The 18,680-nt window shown below is 40.6% G+C and overlaps 1 protein-coding gene across 7 annotated transcripts in view; it reads right to left on the bottom strand.

Moving 5' to 3' along the window:
• L3MBTL3 (L3MBTL histone methyl-lysine binding protein 3) overlaps positions 1-18,348 on the bottom strand; it is a 106,303-nt gene extending 87,955 nt beyond the window's left edge. The window contains exons 1-2 of one of the 7 annotated variants that reach the window (XM_017656233.3): positions 18,210-18,348; positions 14,652-14,723 (exon numbers count right to left, since the gene is read on the bottom strand). The gene's annotated coding sequence lies outside the window, so the exon portion shown is untranslated. Of the gene's footprint in view, positions 1-14,651; positions 14,724-16,226; positions 16,461-17,159; positions 17,181-17,416; positions 17,436-18,209 lie in introns of those variants that run through there. The other 6 variants (XM_036994034.2, XM_036994027.2, XM_017656234.3 and 3 more) reach the window with 6 other exon arrangements.
• Between the last annotated feature and the right edge of the window lie 332 nt (positions 18,349-18,680).

The following is an 18,680-nucleotide window of genomic DNA, read 5'->3' as shown; positions in this document are numbered from 1 at the left end:
GTACTTTAGAGATATAAACTGAAATTGACAAGTGAAATGTTAGGAACTTGCTATAAATCAATCAAGGGGTGAAGTGGTGAAATATGACTTGTAACATGTTGGTGGCTGTCAGAGGATGAAGGCCCCACGGTGTTTTTTTGTACTACATACTGGTTTTGCATGTGCCTGAAAAAATCTATGATAAAAATATTTCTTGATTCTCTCAGACATATAATATATACTCATTTTTAAACTGTCAATAGAAAAAAAAACCTGTGCTTGTTTTGAGTCAGCTATCTTTTGTGAAGTTTACTAGATGTTTCCATGTTCTTTCTTCCTTTCTTCCCTTTAAATTAGAAAATGTCAAATATTAGACATATCTGATCATTTCAAAATGTATACAGTCTTAATTTGAAGACCCATTAGATTTCACTATAATTAAGACAATCCTCAAAACAGGAACTAGGATGTGAAGGCCTGAGGGAGAATTAATCTAAGAAATTGTGAAAATTCTAAGTGAATTAAGACTTGCACTTAAGTTCTCTATGACTATTACCTCACTAAACAGAAATCAGCAATGAAATTGACTTCCTTAATAAGTGATATAGGAGTGGGAACTTTTTCCTGCTAGACTATGTAGAGTGATAAAATAATTTCCCCCCTGGTGGATAAACTGGGTAAAACCTTAATGATCCTTTGAGAAGTTTCCCTGTTCTTTCCCTTAACAGGTTTTTTCCTACCTAAAAACCATAAAACTCACCAGAGCAAAATCCTGTCTGTGACTACAAGGATATATACAGAGTAGGAGAAATCTAAAAGCTAGCACTGCACAAAACCTGTAGTAAATATTGATTCTATGTTTTAGGAAATATTCAGAATGTGTTTTTGTTATACAAAACATCGGGAATACACAACAGGTAACATTATACTCTGTCTATAGGCACATATCTAAAATTCATAAAAATTGTTTCCATCCATTGTTTCACTCTCAGGTTTGCAGACATTCTGTATAAAATATTACAGCATAAAAATATTTACTATGTTATCTTTCCCATTATCTAATTTTGAAGTCACTGGTTATTTGCACCATCACAAGAAATCTGAACAGTAGGACAGATAAGGTGTTTTTCTATCGTCTTGTAACCAGGTAGGACAATCAGAAACCAGTATTATTTTAACAGAAGCTACTTATTCTATGACATGTTAACTCTTCCTCCCTTGTTTTCATCCTCTGTAAATATGTTCAGTAACATACAAACATACAAAGTCCTTTCACTTCAACAAACTGGGTTCCAAAAAGCAAAGCAATTTTTTTTTTAGTGCTTAGAAATGCTTTGTTTTATGTTTTAATTAATCACCTGGCACCATTCCACAATCCCATAGGCAACCAGTATTCCATGGGCCATAAAAATCAGGTAGGTAATAGAGTCACTCACAGTACAAGTCACAAACAGTATTTCTCAGAAAATCCCATCCTAAATCTCTTAACGGTACTGTGATTTCCTAAGGAAGTACCTTAAAATGCACCATAAGGTGTCCTTTATGCTATTAACCAAGATCCACCACTTTCCTCCTAACCTCTTCTAAATTCTAAAGTTCTCCAGGCATTACTGATATCAAAAGGAACTGCTTTAGGGTCCATATGTCCAGCAAAGGCACTGAGGCAATTTTTGATTCCCACTAATGTACATGTCATGGCTGACAATGTCTAATGTGCTCCTACCAATACCCATTCTGGACGTGTCATCAAGGAGCTGATGACTGAAAGCAGAGACCATTTTATTGGTGCCAATGCAAATGTATTACATCCCCAAAGTCCCCCTTTTCTGAAACAGCTCACTTTAGTTATTAATCATTTTTATTACAATCTTCTTGCCCTAAACCTCCAAGAAAAGGACTAGAGAACAGATCAAATGACATGTAACACACTGTCCTCAGAATTACCTTATGTATCTCCCCTATACCACCTTTTGTCTCCAAATCAAATGTGCAAATTAATTTTCCTTTAGGATATTACATCTAGTGGACAAATGTCCTCAATCTCTCATGTAATAAATCCTTGGAAGCCCCAACCTACCATATACCACTATTAACTCTAGAAACATTAAGCAGTGGTGAAATTAGTTTATATCTTACATTCCAAAAATCCTAGGCTATGAGACTATGGGGAAGCAGGCCCTCTTGAAACAACCTCCACGGAGATCAATTTTCAGGAACATATCCTTCAACTCAGCAATTCTACTTCTAGAAACTTATTCTATAGTTACTTGCACTTATCTATTAAAGGAAGAACGTGAGAGGATATTCACTGACTATAGGTCTGTTTATAATATCAAAAAATTAGAAACAACCCAAATGTCCATCAATAAAGAACAACTGTGGTATACCCATATGGCATATAATGCCATTGTAAAAATATAAATAAATAAAGAAGCTCTTCACACTTTGATATAGAAAGAGTTCCAAGATACCATTAATACTACTAATTTTATGCAAGATATAAAAACTTCTGTGCTTTGATTTCCATGAAACAAAAGGAGAGATATATAAATGTGCATATTGCTTGTATTTTCACAGACTATCTCTGCAATGACCTGTCAAAAACTGGTAACAGTGGCTATCCCCAGGAAGGAGCAACAGTTCACTGAAAGATAGCTATGGGAGGGGACCTTCTCTCTGGACACCCTTTTGTACCTGTTGACTATTTAAACAGCTTTTTTTTTTAAATAAAGAAAATTAGTAAAAAATATTTTTAAATTCTGTTTCATGTTTATTTAGAACAGTCTATCTTATGAACAGTGTGTCTTCCCATGAAAATATTTAGTTTTTACTGATGCCAACAACTGAAGCAATAGCCTAGAAATCACTAAGGGAAATCAACTTCCCCAAAATTCATGGGAATTTGTAGAAGGTATTTATATATGCAAGTGCATATATAAATGGATGGATGAGAAAAGGCAGGATAGGTTTTACTTCTCCACAACTCAGGTATCAGAAATATATGGTGTATACTCGTCACTCACAGACTATTTATGGTTTCTACCATTCCTGAGTGACATTTGAAGCTCCTGGGACATTGACTGATTTGTCATTTAATAGAGACATGGTTCTGAATCACATACACCATAAAGCTGAGGGGCAATGGCAAGCGGACTGGACCGGTCAAGGTCCAGGTATGCTCTTACTCAGAATGCTGAGCCTTAATGCCATGGCCACTGTAACTAAAGCGATAAAAAAAAAAAACTTTGTTTCTTTTTAAGAAACGAAACAAACAAAATTAACTGCTAGTTGATTTTATTGTTGATGACAGAACGAGGGGAATATGGAAATGTTTATGAAAGTGATAGGTCCTAGCCACAAAACAGAGGTTTCAGATAATTAAAGACTGAAATGTCAAATGGGACGATGACTCAGACACATTGTGTGAACAAAACTACCAATGCTCCAAAAGGAAATAAGTAGAAAAGATGTGTGAATTTGTTTCAATAAGTGCTCCAGACAGTACAAAAATTGCTCATCGAGCAAATTAAGCAGTTAAGGGTCTAGAGAGATCATTTACATTTTTCAGTTATACTTTAATAATTTGAAGGAAAGAATTATGTGATACAATGATTTTTTTTCAAGTTAAGAATTGGCAATGGTCTTGGGATATATCCCTCACAAATGTCAAGAATCTACTGTTTCTTATTCTGACTAGAGATAAACGCAGAGTATGTCCTTTGTAATCTTCCCCTCATACAATTCCTTTGCTCACATCTGCCAAGAATGTATAAAACACTGGTTTAGAATGGGGGGCGGGCAGAGACTTCCCCTGTGTTGAGCTCCTACAACATATCTGAGGTGAAGAACCTGCCTGGGGCTGAGATGAAGAGAAGATGAGCAACCCAATCTGGGATGCTTCAACATAAACTGGAAGAGTGGGCCTTGTCTAAACCAAGAATCTGGGTCTGCAGAGAAGGCTAGAAATAAAGATTACTAAGAAAGATAACTAACTGTAGCCTGGCCATTCCTGCTCCAAGCATTGTTTTAAAACATATTTAAAAGAATGGCTAGTTAATGTTTACTAAGACTAATTAAATAGTTTTAGTAACTTCACAGTTGTATTTTTTTTAGAGTCACGCTTCACAGTTAACAGGAACATTTTTCAAAAGTAAGGTATGGACATAATACGGCACGAGTCGGAAGTAGTATACAATGGGGTTAGACATCACCTCAAATGCAGCATCTCAGAATGAGATTAAAATTCTGTCATTCAGAAAACATGACTGAGATTATCACCACAATCTCAACAGATCAAACTTACCAGTTTTGGCTTAAGAAGAATAAAGAATGAGTCAGGAGTGCTAATTAACCCTAACATCATTATCATGAACCAAACAAAAATGATAACCACACAGATGATGCACAGCAATGACATATCCACACAGTGATACAAAACGACTAGAGAAGTCTGCCTCTACTGTGGGGATCCAGGGACTGGCCGCTACAATGCCCACATTAAACCATCAATTGAAGTTGGCTTTTTGTTTCCTTTGTAGAAACCGTGAGGTGCTAACCAAATGACATACAAAAAGTCCTAAAGGTTATTATCCAGTAATAGCATCTAAAGGACCTCTCCCTACTGCTGAACACCTCATTGAAGTGGCATATAAAGCTGCTCTGAGTCTCCCTGTCCCCACCCACCCTGCTCCTTGTCACTTTTTCACAGATGCAAATCAAATACTTCGTGGGTCATCCTCAAAACTTGCCATCCTGTCACAGGCTCTCATCTCCCTCCCTCACACTTCCCTAAACCACCGCCTTCCTTTCCCTCTCTTCATTTTACTTTGAAAGTTTGACAATTACCTACTCCATGACTTTGGAGGAATTAATCTCTTGAAGTCTCAATTTCCGTATCTGTAATGGATGCAGAATTAACAGCAATTTCTTCATTGAGCAATAGAAAGGATTCAGTAGGACAGGTAATGCCTACCACATGGTAAGCAGTCAATAAAATGTTAACTTCAATAATTATCTAGCTTAGCAATTATTGAGTTCATGACAGCTACTCAGTAACCTTAAAAAAAAAAATTGGGCGTTGATTTTTTTTTCTCTCTCTCATTTTATTTCAACAGAATCCCTGTGGCAGGCTACCAGTGCTCCAATCTACATCACAGGATGTCAAGATGACTACATGAAAGCAGATACTCTATTGTCAGTAATAATACCACCTTATATTTATATGGCTCCAGAAAAGACTGCTAATTTTCTTAATAGAACAGTAACTCTGAAGTAATGGGAAGGGAGGCAGGCCTGAAGGCTAGGCTCTCCTCACCACCACGCTGGTCTGACTACACACCGAAGGCCAAACTAGGGCATCTAAACAAAACTAGATGAAAGGCTGGGGCAACATCTGCCAAAGTCTGCTCCTCCAAACAACTTTGAGGAGACCGTTTTCTCCTGTCCCATGATAAAAAGTTTTGTGGTGAAAGAGATGTATAATACCCTGGGGCCTTTGGGAGATGTGCAGCGCAGCTATCTGTGAAGTGCTGTCTAAGACAAAGTTTCCCATGGTCACTTTATCACCAGCTGACTCTATTATCACAGTACATAGAAGCCTCCTTTTGGAAAATGCTGAGCTATGGGAAAAATACTCAGGAAATCACATGTAAGTAGGTAGCATTTTACACAGGATGAAATGTATTCATCTTTGGGTGAGATTCAACTACAAGGAGGCTTTCTTCTGACCTAGCTCCCAGCCTACAACCAAGTGTCAGGACTTGGGAGTGTCTAATTCTGGGAATGCCCTCAGGATCTGTAGTACTTAAAGTCCAGGCTGGAGAAAGTGATCCTGAGAAAAACATGTCCCCTGCCCCCTAAGACCTGTCTACAGTTTTCTGTTTTACTCGCTGATGGCCACCTTTGTACCTCTAAGACACCAGGCAGATACACAACCTGTAGGAGGAAAACTCACCAATACAAGGCCACAAAGGAGGTAATCAAAGACAATAAACCTAACACACATTAGAGGGACACAGTTTTAAGGGATTTCACCAATTACCAGCCTATGTGACTCTCAAAACTAACCCTTAAAACAGATAACATTTTACAGATGAGAAAACTGAGGTCACTCAGCCAAGAAACAGACTTGTACCTCCCCAGAGAGTGTCCATCAGACTTTACCACAGTGCTCAACATGCTGTATTTTAGACAACATAGAAGCCAATCCACTGTAATTGTGAAAAGCACAGGCTTTGGAGCCAGAGTGCTGGGGTTTGAATCCTTCACAATTTACTTGTCCTTCACCTCTCTTGAGCCTTAGGCACCTTCATCTGTAAAATGCAGTAGGAATATGTACTTCACAGAGATGTGAAAAAAATATTTTTTTATTATGCAATGTTAGTGCTTTACAAACAGTAGACACTCAATACAGGAGAGCTACAGTTATTTTGAAGAAAGGCAAACAAGCTGCTCTCCGGTGTCTACAGTCCTTCCAAGCACCAGTTTACCAGATGTCTGAAGCATATGGGGGCAGAGTAGTGACCATTTGCAAAGGCCAGTACCTTTGCACCACAAAGCCCCATTTGGTTTCCTCAGGCATCCAGCGGTGAACATAGGGAAAAAGCAAGGCGTTAAGAACAACAAGGCTACGATTTCATGGACAAGTAAAATTTCAAAATGAATTTGGGAAACTGATATAAAGTCAGTAATTATTGGTTTTGCCAATCTCTTTGTAAAGAAAAGAACATTTTAACAACCAAGAAAGTAAGAAGGATATAATCTCTGAATAATGAACCAAGCCTAACGCCATTGGAAACCTTATGGTGACATTTTTGCTGAGGAGGCATAAAAGCTTCCTCACATTCCAACTGTGGTTCCAGGAGCTGATTTCTAGAACACTAGTACAGAGGCAAAGAGAAAACACAGTTGCAGCAAGAGGCCAGAAGGAGACAGATAAAAGCTATAGCTCCTCCCCAGAAGGAATCAGAGTGACTCCAGCAAGAACCTTCCTCTGTACAAATACCCAAATATGTGTGCATGAGATGCCAGGAGAAGAAAGGCTGGGAAGACAGAATCCATACCCAGTGGTAATACTTGCTATATTGTATCATGACCATCTACTGAAGGCTTTAGAAGAAAGAGACCTTGATTTATGCATGTCTTTATCTCTTGTGAATATTCACAGTAGGTATCAACAAAATGTATCAAATGAATGAATAAAAGAGAAGGGGAGAAAGCAACAGACTAATTGTGGGAGGGGAGAGGAAATCACAAAAAGATCTTCTTTTGTCCATCTATCTCTTATTCTCCTGGGAAATTCTAACTAACAACTAGACTGCTAAGTATTTATTTACCTATTTGGCAGAAGCATAACATTACCGCTCCAAGAAACTCTCCTTATTTAAGTGTCAGTGGAGAACACATCAAAGAAGTTAAACTCAGACCTCTTAAACAGGCTTATTCAATAAGGATAAGAGAAAAGTCTAACCTCACACTTGAAGCATCTCTCCACAAACACACATTGCTACAAAGAAAAATTTTCTTTTCAAATCAAGCATGACAGATACCAGCTTTGATATTCTACTCACCCTGCCTGATAAGAACTCTGAATAGTAAGCATAGTGGAATTGAGATCTACTGTGGAGAGATGTGAAATTTTCCCCTGAGGGCCCAAGTTCATAGATTTTAGGCAGGCAAAACTTGAGATCATTTCAATGTGAGAACTGAAATCTCAGGACCATCAGGACCGAATCTGGATCTTCTGTTCACATCTATCCTTACACAACAGATGCCTGAGTGGCAATTATTCTGTGCTGCCTTTAAATATTAAATCACTTAGTAGGATGGTTCCTTCTTACTCATTATTTTCTCAAAAACATTCCCCTCTATCTACTGGTCATATTCTAATGAAAATGACCCTGTTTATATCATAGCAATGGCTTATCTGATTTGCTTTCTTTTCTGCCATGGAGATTACATGCAAAGGGGTAGTCACTGAACGTAACATTTACAAAAATCTCAACTTCCTGCCCTTCCGTTACTGTAAGAAGGATGAATTATTTGCGATTCTGTGGCCTAACCTACTTACTTCCTCTAAAGGAGGAACAGAAAATGAAAAATGCCTTTCAAGAAAAAAAAATGTACATACAAAATGAAATCACAAAACTGACATTAACAGACCTATGGCATATTTAATATACTCTCATCAAACGCTTTAATTTAAAGTTCATTTTCAACATACAGACTACATTTTGATTTGAGGCAGAAATATCCAGAAAAGTGCTATCATATCATCAACATACTACACTACTAAGGTAATAATAGAAATTTTACACCCATTTGAATGATTCAAGAGGCATAAAAAGAACAACCTATCTGACATAGATATTTCCATGCCTATGCAAAATATGCATGAACTTAATTAGAAAAGAAAAACTAAAAGTAATATCTTGTTCTTTTTTTCCTTCAATATTTTTTTAAATGCTAAAAGTAGTATGTTTTTCTTATTGTGCTTCATATTTTTTAAAACATGGAGACAAAATTAAAAGATTTACATTTAATTTCCCTTTTGCATGTAATAAATTAGATTTGACCAGATTTTATTTCTCTCACATAAGTCACGTCTACAGGCTTATCTTGATAGCCATTTGTAGTTAACCTCCTTATTAATAGACTGAACAGCTAGGCCTCAAATCCACCAAATAAAGCTACGAAGCAAAAAAAAGATGAATTATTTAGATCATTAACAACCAGACCAGACTGAATGCTCAGTAATTTTAATTCACAGTTCAGGGTTCAATCAGTGCAACAGATGGGGGGAAAATAATCAACTGATTTTGGTGCCTGGACAATTCTACTCAAAACACCTTAGTAACTGAACTAGTTTAATCCTACAATATTATATATAATATATTCTGTATAAATTACATGTAAAGGTATGGTCCAGTCTTGAAAAGGCCTAGCACACAGTAGTTGTTCAAAAAAAAAAAAAAATTACTGGATAACAGAGCTTCAAAAAAAAGGAGAAACAATATATTACCCTAAAATCAGTGCATGCAACAGCATCCTTCTAAGTCAGACTAACACTCTGCTTGATGGACCATAACTTGTATAACAGGTACTGTATGACTCCCACTGCAACACAGAACCACCAAGAGACTCTCCACTTCATTTTGTCAACACGGCAATATCATTCTGGTAAAGAGTATAACATCAGTAATTACAGCACTGTTGTTGAATATATTCTTAGTCATACTCCCTGTCTTTTCTTATTTTAATTCTAGCAATCTACATACCCCACCCCTAACCACACCCACAGCTTCTGTTACCATTATCTCTAACCCTCATTTATTTTATTTTTATTTTTTTCCAATATGAACATTTAATACTATAGATCTTCCTCAAGACTGCAGAACCTCACAAGTGTTTTAGATACAGTCCTTTTGTTTTTATTCAGTTTGAGCCATTTCAACTTTATAGATATTATGAATAATGCTGCTATGAACATTCACGTGCAAGTTTTTGTGTGCACATATGTTTTCTTGATAAGTCTAGCTAGGGGTTTACCTACTTTATTTGTTTTCTCAAAGAACCAGTTAGCTCCTGGTTTCACTGATTTTTTCTATTGCTTTATTCTTCTCTATTTTACTTATTTCTGCTCTGATCTTTATTATGTCCCTCCTTCTACTAACTTTGGGCTTCATTTGTTCTTCTTTTTCTAGTTTCCTTTTTTTTTTAAGTGAGGTATCATTTATATACAATCTTATATTGGTTTCAAATATACAACACAGTGGTTCAACAGTTACCCATATTATTAAATCCTCAGCCCCTCTAGTGTGGTTACTATTTATCAACAGAGAAAGATGTTACAGAATCACTGACTATATTTTCCATGCTGTACTACCGTCCTGTGACCTACTTATATTATGATTGCAAATTATTGTGTCCCTTCATCCCCCTCACCGTCCCTCAACCCACCCCAACCCTTCCCCCTTGGTAACTACTACTCACTTCTCCATGTCTGTGAGCCTGCTGCTGTTTTGTTCCTCCCATTTTGCTTTGTTTTTATATTCCACAAATAAGTGAAATCATATGGTATTTGTCTTTCTCTGCCTGACTTATTTCACTGAGCATAATACCCTCTAGATTCATCCATGTTGTTCTCTAGCCCTCATTTACATTTTCATCTTTCCTTTTATAATTGTGGCTTCTGAATAATTCTATCATCTTTTGAGTTCACTTTGGCAAACTGGGTTTACATTTTTTGATAACTAACCCCAGGTCTCCTCCTACAAAGAATAAATGAAACCTTTTTGTAAGTAAGCCCAGTAATTCCCAAACCTAATCTGAGTAATGTTTTGTTAACGGTGTGTGATCATTTCAAGGCCATGAGCTAGACCAAGGTGTCCTTTTCAGTATAACTCAATAACTGGTCTTTTCCGAATACTTGGTTTAAAAAAGGAAAAAAGAAACAAAAAACACGAAAGTGAAGACAGTTTTTGTTTTTTCCTTCTTTTTGAGACAACTTTTCTTTCCATCATTTTTCCTTACCTGTTTACTATTACTTATTTTAACAAACCAGCGTATAAGAGCAAATATATTAATCTGGAAATGTGTTTTCGTAGAAATATTCTAAGAATTACTATTTTGAAAATTAGAAGCCTGAAAACATAACAAAACAATCATAAGCCAGTATCATTTTCCCTGGTCCCACCCCTTTCAAACTGCATGATATGAACTTAGACAAAAAAAAAAGTTACTAAATATCTCTGAGCACCAGTTTGCTCTAAAAGAGAAATAATAACAAATTCTCAAGTTAAAGTATTAGAGATAATACTCAGCAATAGTACCTGGGCATACAGAAGGCACTTAGAATTTGTTGGATGAATGAATAAATATAAAGTACCTAACTTAGTACTTGACATTCAGAAGGCACTCAGTATACAATTACCTTTAATATAGCAACACTTCACAATGTTTTGAAAAGAGTACTCCACCTCCCAGGTCCCTACCTTAGCAACACATTTAACACTAAATCCAGTGATACTGCCGTAGTACTTAATGCATTTATCTCTACTTTTTGCTAGCACTGAACTATGGCTCTGTTTTGTTAATTACCCCTGTGTATGTTTGGGTTACCCCCTCAACTAGATTATGAACACATTGAAGCCAAGGAGTGCTGCTTTCTCTGTAGCCCCAACACATTCATTCATTTGACCCTGTCCTAAGTGTTGATTATATGAAGCACCCCCCAACAGAAACTTACACAAAATAGATGCTCAATAACATGAAACTCTGACTTACAGAAAGAATACTAATACAGAAGGCCTTTTACTATTACATATAATACACATGTAATTCTTCTAATCACTAGCCAAAGTCATTAATCCTAAATCCATGTCAGAAGAAGAAACTGGGGATCCTCAGAAGTTCCCTCATGCAAGACCACCCAGCTACCACAGTTCCTCTCAAAATTCCTTGTTTTTTCCGCCAAATTACACTGACTCCTAAATGAGGATGTCTTTCCTAATTCAACTTTACAAATCAAACTCCATTATATTTCAAGAGTACCCTTTTCTGATTTTTTGCTTTCTTCTACTTGCTGTAAGCTGCTGCTGCCAATAAATACAAACTAGTTCATAATCCATCACTATTGACTCAGATCCCGCATGTCGGTAAAATAATTTAACTTAGTAGAAAATAAAGAGGCAGCCTAAGAATATTCCACTGTATAAGAAGCCATCTACAAAATATAAATGCCCTTAATTTCAAGACATCATATGTAAATACACATATATATGAACATACAAATTAATTCTCTTTAAATATGGTATCTCCCAAATAAACGGTTCCTTTTAAATACAGCATCCCCAAAGTTCTTGCAAGGAATGAGTACCTCAATAGAAGTAAACAGGTATAGTGGTAAAACAAACCTTCATCAAAAAGCCAATTTTGTGAATACATTGGTCAAAGGAGAAAAAAATCAGCCCAAATCCATAGCCCTAGCTAGATGTGCTATTCAGGCATTCCTCAACACAGCTTCTTACTCATTTCTGAAGACTAAGCATTAAAAAAGCAAAGTAATGTATTGTACTATGTGTATACATTTATATATGCCATTGTCTTGCATCAGTTAACCCAGGAATCCATGTTTCCCATGAGTGCTAGAGCCCTTACTCTTTTATACTGGCACAAAGTGCAGCTATAACACTCTCATTAGCAGAGCTCAGAGTTGTGTCTACCCCTGGGGTAAAGGTCTAAAGAACTCCTCAAGGGCAAAGACCAAGTCTTACAGTTCAGCACTGTTAGAACACAATAAAAATTGGTTAACTAGTAGAAACACTGGTAGGGGCATCATTCAGGTTATCCATCCTTGGAATCCCAAGGATACCTTTGTCCCACATCACATACAGACACTTCTCTTGTAAATTTCCCATCCTAATTGTATCTATTATGGATAGGTTTGGTTGAACTATGTATTTCCTGGAAATGAACTACGGAACAAGCCAGTGGAAATGATTCAAGAACCAACCCTCGATTACTCAGGGACTAATTAAACAGGACATATATTTCTTCTTTCCTCCACTATTGGATTTTGTATTCTTAGAACACTGATTGGATAATCTACAAGAGAAGGGAAATGAACTGAAACTTGTTAGGGTTTGTCAAGTTCCATATCACCAAATTGAAAATAATGACAGACAGTACTTGTGATTTTTTTTCTATCTAGATAATAGAGAGTTGGTTATAATTAGAATAAAGTAGCAGGAGGGTTTAGAAAACATAGGGAGAGGGGAAAAAGAAAAAAAGCCCCTCCATGGACCAGTCATTTGCAGGACCCACTTTCTGGCCCCTGTAGCTGAAATCCTTACTACCCCAGTTACCTATTTTCTCATCCTCATTTCCCAGCAGACTCATGCAACTAAAATATTAATTACAGCACATGAATTCCCTTCACACCAACCCTTCTGCTATCATTGACCTACGATTTCCACTATTAGTCATCACTTTAAATTTGAAGTATTTATTTCATTGACTCCTAACTATTAAACGACTAGTTTGGGATAAATAAATTTCACTGTATTCAGCCCAATGTCCCTTGTCTCAAGGAACCAATACTAGAAAGGATAAACTACTTTTTCCAAAAGGAAAAAAATATCCCCTGGAAATATTGTGACAAGTCCATGTAATATATACACCAGAAACCAATCTAATAATTTTAGCTAGGAATTAAATCACTCTGTTCTGCCTTTGACAACCTATCTCTTGCCCTTCATAAAACCTTGCTATGGTAAAATGGTAATATGACTACCAACACTAACTCTTCATGGCTCTCAAAACCTTATTTTATTGAGCCCTTCAACAAAAGAAGCAAGATAGACACTGTTACTCCCATTTTCCAGATGGAGAAATGTAGGCTGAAAGAGGTAAAGTGACTTATACAAGGTGATTTTTAGCTGCTAAATTGTCCTCTGGATCCCATTCTAGCACTCCATCCATAGCCACAATGACTCCCCACATGAAGAAAAATAACCACTCTCTTCTACTCAGTATAAAACAGGAAATTCACCATCCTAGGGAACACATTATACTCTGCTTGAACTTTACTCTGCATAATCCTAGGTAGTTGTTTTTAGCCATTGTCTCTGCCGCATTATCTACATGGACCCCATCTATTTATTTTGCTCATTATATTATTCAAGACCATTCACGAACAGAAAATAACAATGAAGTCCTGTTAACAATCACTTTTATATTGGCACTTATTCAGCTTTGACATTTAGACCACGCCTACCCGGTTATAAAATGGCCCTATGAGGATTATTACTCCTGCTCATAAAAGGTAAGGCTAATTTATTTCTCTTCTGTTTTTTACAAACAAGAATTAGCAACTCCTTTAATACTCAAGACAGAGAAGGAAAATGAAAAGCAGCAGAAAGGAGAAGAAAAGATCAAAGAGTGGGGAGGGAAGGAAAATAGTAGCACTGGAGTAGTGCAAATGTTCTTTGATGCTCTACCCATAGAGGGTTGCTGGCTTTGCCTGACAATGACCTTTGTTCTGAAAGTAGACCCTGGAATACTTGGACAAACCAGCACCCTCCAAAATTACTGAAGGGATCTCCCTGGACAACAGCTGTATTCCCTGTATAGATATGTTCAAAAGTTGACAAGTCTATGCTAACACACTAGAAACTCACTATACCCTTTGACATGCTATTTGACACAAGTTAGCCCATGTTGGATTTAAGCCACGGAAGTTAAGCTACTTAAGTACCCCAAAGCTCTCATTGTAAGTTTCACCTACAAAATTTTACCATGTTTCAGAATCTTCCATATCCCTGTGTACTTATACAACGGTTACATTAATTGACAATTGCTTTGTCCTAGTTTTCCCACATTTTCAATTCTGAAGAATAAAACTATTTACTTTCAGAAGAAAACAGGTGCAATTCGAATGTGATCAGGAGTCTAGTGAAAGAATCAGTGCAAAGATTATCCAGGGCAATCTCATAACTTTTCCTGTTTTATTGGAGCCTCAATCATACTGAAACTAAGACTCTGAGGCATTAAAAACAGCCATCACAAAATGTTTTTCTGCCCATCTTGTCCCACACTCTCCTTCCTGATCCCCAAATGTATCATTTAACATTTACAGGTGTATCAAGCAATTTGTTTCAATAAGCAAATCTTACCTAGTGGCAGTGAAGAAATAATTGTCTGGTGTCTTTACAATTGCTGTCAACCCCAAGACTTCTTCTGAAGGTCTAGCATTGATTTAAAGAAAGGAAAAGCAAAATCAAAGCGTTGTCAAAAAAAAAAAAAGCCCTCAAATCCACAACCAATAAGGGTAATTTTGAATCACTGACTCATTGCTTATTTTCACACAATAGCACTCAATCTATTAAAATATATAAACTAGTTCTGGAGGAGGTGAAATGGAGCTTGTCCCTCATGTCATTCCCCTTTCCTAAATTCCCCCATTAAAGTCTATCCCACTGTATGATAAGCAGGTAAAAGCAGGTTCATTTGATTCAACTTTCTCTCATTGCTTCTACCTTTAAAATTAAAGTTACTTTACAAAACACACACTAGCAAAAGAACAGATACTATGTAAGCAGTTTTTGTCCATATATGTGTTTAAATCACACATTATACAAAGTATTCAGAAATAATGTCTTACCCAGTGAAACAAAATTACACTTAGAACTAAAAGCAACTACTCTATTTATTTTATGACTATATATAACTGCAGGGTTAAGAAACTAAATACTAGCCTTAAATTATACTTGTTAGAGAATAATCAGCCATTTTAAGAGCAAATTTCAACCAAAGGTCTTTTTCATTTTTTTTCTAAGTTCTAAACACGTTGTACTTTGTATTTTTATTAACATTCAACCGAAATTATCCGCTGTGACTCTTGATTTAAAGTTGGTTAAAGGTACAGACGACGATAAATATAAAAACAATTACGTCTAAAGCAGGGAGTGACCAATCCCAGAATAAAAGCGACGTGTTTTTCCTATATGAGGTACAAGGGATGGAAATCATACGGTCTGGGTCCCCGGAACTTATTTGCTCTCTGATTTTTCTGATCAGCATCCTTTCACACAACGTCTGGCTGCCCGCTCAGGTCGCCTAATCACTTCCACGTCTGAACGGACTACGTAGCTACAAGCAAAGGCCAAACTTTGCTCTCGGCCTCTAGAACTTAAAGATGCGTTTAACCACTAGAGGTCTCCCCTTGGCCAGTTTTGCACGTTCGCTATTTTGCTGCACTTGAAACTTTCCGGAGAAATGCTCTCTACTCGAGTCAGTGTTTTTCTAAAAAAAACTTGCGCAAAAATCCACGCGACCAAGCTAGCCGGTACGGAGACTCTCCGGGCTCCCAAAACCAATATAGATATCACAACAACGCTCTAGGAACATCAAAATCAAAATTCGACATACTCGTCCCAGCCAACCACCCCCCCACACCGCCCAAAATCTTATTTCTCATCAGTTTCCCTTAACTTAAACGTAGAACAATTAAAAATCTTTTTCTGTTTCTGTTCACTTCGAATATTTCTAATACAGTTTTCAGGCTGTGCTACCAAAGTGGCAAAGGAGCGGGCCAAGGGATGCAGGGAGGGGGAAGGGCCTTGCTCACAGCGCCCGAGGAAGTTGCATAAGGAAAGAGACTCCGTTTTTTGGGTCCCCTCAAAAAATCGGCGGGGAGGAGGAGGAAAAGGAAGCGGGGTGGGGAGAAGGGAAACCGAAGTAACGTTTACCTTCTCCCGTGGAAGGGTGGTGTACGGGCCACGGTCTTCGCGCCCCTGGCGGGCGGCTGGTTACCCCCACCTCTTACCGAGCGCAGACGGACAAACAGATACCCCCACCCCTCCGCGGGGACGGCTGGGAAGAAACCACCCGCTTTTAAACTTTCTCTCACGGTCGCGCTGTGGGCCGTGCTTTGCCCAGAAAGGGTTGGGGTGGGGGTGGGGGATCAAAGGGCCTTTTTCTTTAGAGGTAATTAAAGTTTTACCACCAGCACAAAAGTTGCACCTTCCCCCACTCTCGTACCCCTTTGCCCCCTCCCAACCGCAGGCTCACAAGTTTTCCTCCTTCACCCACCACCCAACCCAGCTCGCGGGGCGCACGGCGGATGCCTCGGCTACTGCGCTTCCCGATCCCCACCCCCGCCGGCCTCTACTTCCCCTCGCCGGGCCGCCACGGCGCGAGGACGGCCCGCCGGGCCCAGGACGCGAGTGTGCAAAACCCATTATTCCGGAATGGCACACGCACGCGGCGCGAGGCGACCGGCGGCCCCGCCTCGGACCCCTCTTTGCCTCCCCAGTATAAGGACGGTGTAAACAAGTTGCAGGAAAAGCAGCCCCGCGCCCGCCCCCCAACCCCGCCCGGCGCCCCAGCGCGGCGCCCGCCGCCGCCTGCCGCTAACGCCGCCGCCGCCTCGCGACACACGCCCGCGCCCGCACCCTGGCCGGCGCGGCGCGGCACGGCGCGGGGCTAACGCCGCGACGGCGCGGGCTCCCGGCCCGGCCCGTGTCCCGCGCCCTCCCCCGCGCGGACGGCCGCGGCGGGCCCGCTCTGCCTTGCTTCCCGAAGCACTTTCCTGCCTCGGGCAGAAATAAACCGGAGGGTTTATTTTTGTGCAACTTTCCCAAAATGGCGGAAATTGGAGCTGATCTATATGAAATTCTCACACAGTCGGTCAGGAAGGGGGAGGCGGCGAGGAAGAAAACGCAAACTCTCGGCCGCCGAGCCCCGCCGCGGGTCCGTGAGTGTGTGCGTGCGTGTGAGTGTGCGTGTGCGCGGTGGGAGTCGGGGAGGCCTTTCCGCCGCGCACACACACAGCACACGCCGGGGAGACGCGCCTGCACATTCAACCAGTCCATTCTCCGCAGCCCGAGCGGGGAGAAAGTGGCCCGGCCTCTTTTCCCACTGCCTCGGTCTCCCGTACTTGTACTTCTCGCGCTCGCTCGCTCGCTCTCCGGTGCGCGCCCGGCACAAAGGCCACACGGGCGGAGGGGGCCGCAGGGGCGGCGCGCGGGGCTCGCGCCTCCCGCCGCACCGATCCGCGGCCCCGGCCGCCCCCGCGCCTCCCGCCGGCGCCCCCCGCCTCGGCGGCCGCGCTCGCCGCCCGGGCTGCAGCTCCGCGGCGCCCACTCGGGCACGCACCCCGGCGGAGCCCGGCGCCGCCGCGCTCCCCCACCCCGCGCCCGGTGTCATGAAAGCGACCAAAGTGACAAGCCCGGGGGGCGCGGGGGAGGGGGGGCCCACACGCATCCCGCCGCCTGCGCGCCGGCGAGAGCCCGACGCGGCCGTCTCGCCCGGCTCCCTTCCGCACGGCCCCCCACACCCTTCCCCGTGTGCGCGCAAAGAAAAAATACAAGTCTCTCCTCCCCCCATTTTTTCCTTTCTCTTTTCTCTCTCTTTTGTTCCTCTTTCACACTCGCACTCACTACTTCAGAGTGAGATGCCCAGAGACTCCCTCTCCAGCCGTTTCCGAGTCACTTGCCCACTTTTTTCCCCGGGATTAAGTTTTCTCCTCTTTCCCAGAGGCGCAGAGAAGTGGGGGAGAAACCCCTTCTGTCCTTTCCCCTCCCCTGATCTGTTTCACAAGACGAGGGTGCGCTTCCTTCTCTCTGTAGGTCTCTTAACTTTCATCCTCACCCAGAAAAATTAATGAATGGCTTTTGCACGGACAAATGTTCTGATTAATTAGAGATTAGATCCGATCAACCGCTTCTTACCCCCAAATTTTCTCTTTTTTTTTTCTCCGTCTCACGAGTAGTCCTGACAAATGGTCCAGGGCTGCGGGCGCAGTGCGCATGTGCGCGTAGAGTCAGGGCTGGGGAGAGGGGAAACTGCGCTGGTGCCGGTGCCGCCGCCGCCGCCGCCGCCGCCGCGGCTGCCGGGGAGGCTCGCGCTGGCTTCCCTGTTACTGCTGCTGCGCCTTCGCCGCTGGAAAGCAGCAATAAAGCCGGTTGGCAAATGCAGCTGCCCGCAGATACTGTTTCAGGTGCATCTTTTCAATATCCTTGTCACAGGCTCAGAGCTGGTTCAGGAACAGTCAAACAAATAGGAGAGACGGCTAAGGTTATAGATTTCTTTGTCTATTTTTCACTTTACTTTTTTTTAAAGGCAATTCTCAGAGCAGCTAATCCACCACGTACTGTTAAATGTATGCATTCGGCCATTAAAAAGCGGGCCCTCGTCTTATA

Source organism: Manis javanica, chromosome 13 (assembly GCF_040802235.1).
Source record: "Manis javanica isolate MJ-LG chromosome 13, MJ_LKY, whole genome shotgun sequence".
Taxonomy (NCBI): domain Eukaryota; kingdom Metazoa; phylum Chordata; class Mammalia; order Pholidota; family Manidae; genus Manis; species Manis javanica.
Note: the sequence above shows the minus strand (reverse complement) of the source record. Positions and strands in the feature narration are given on the sequence as shown.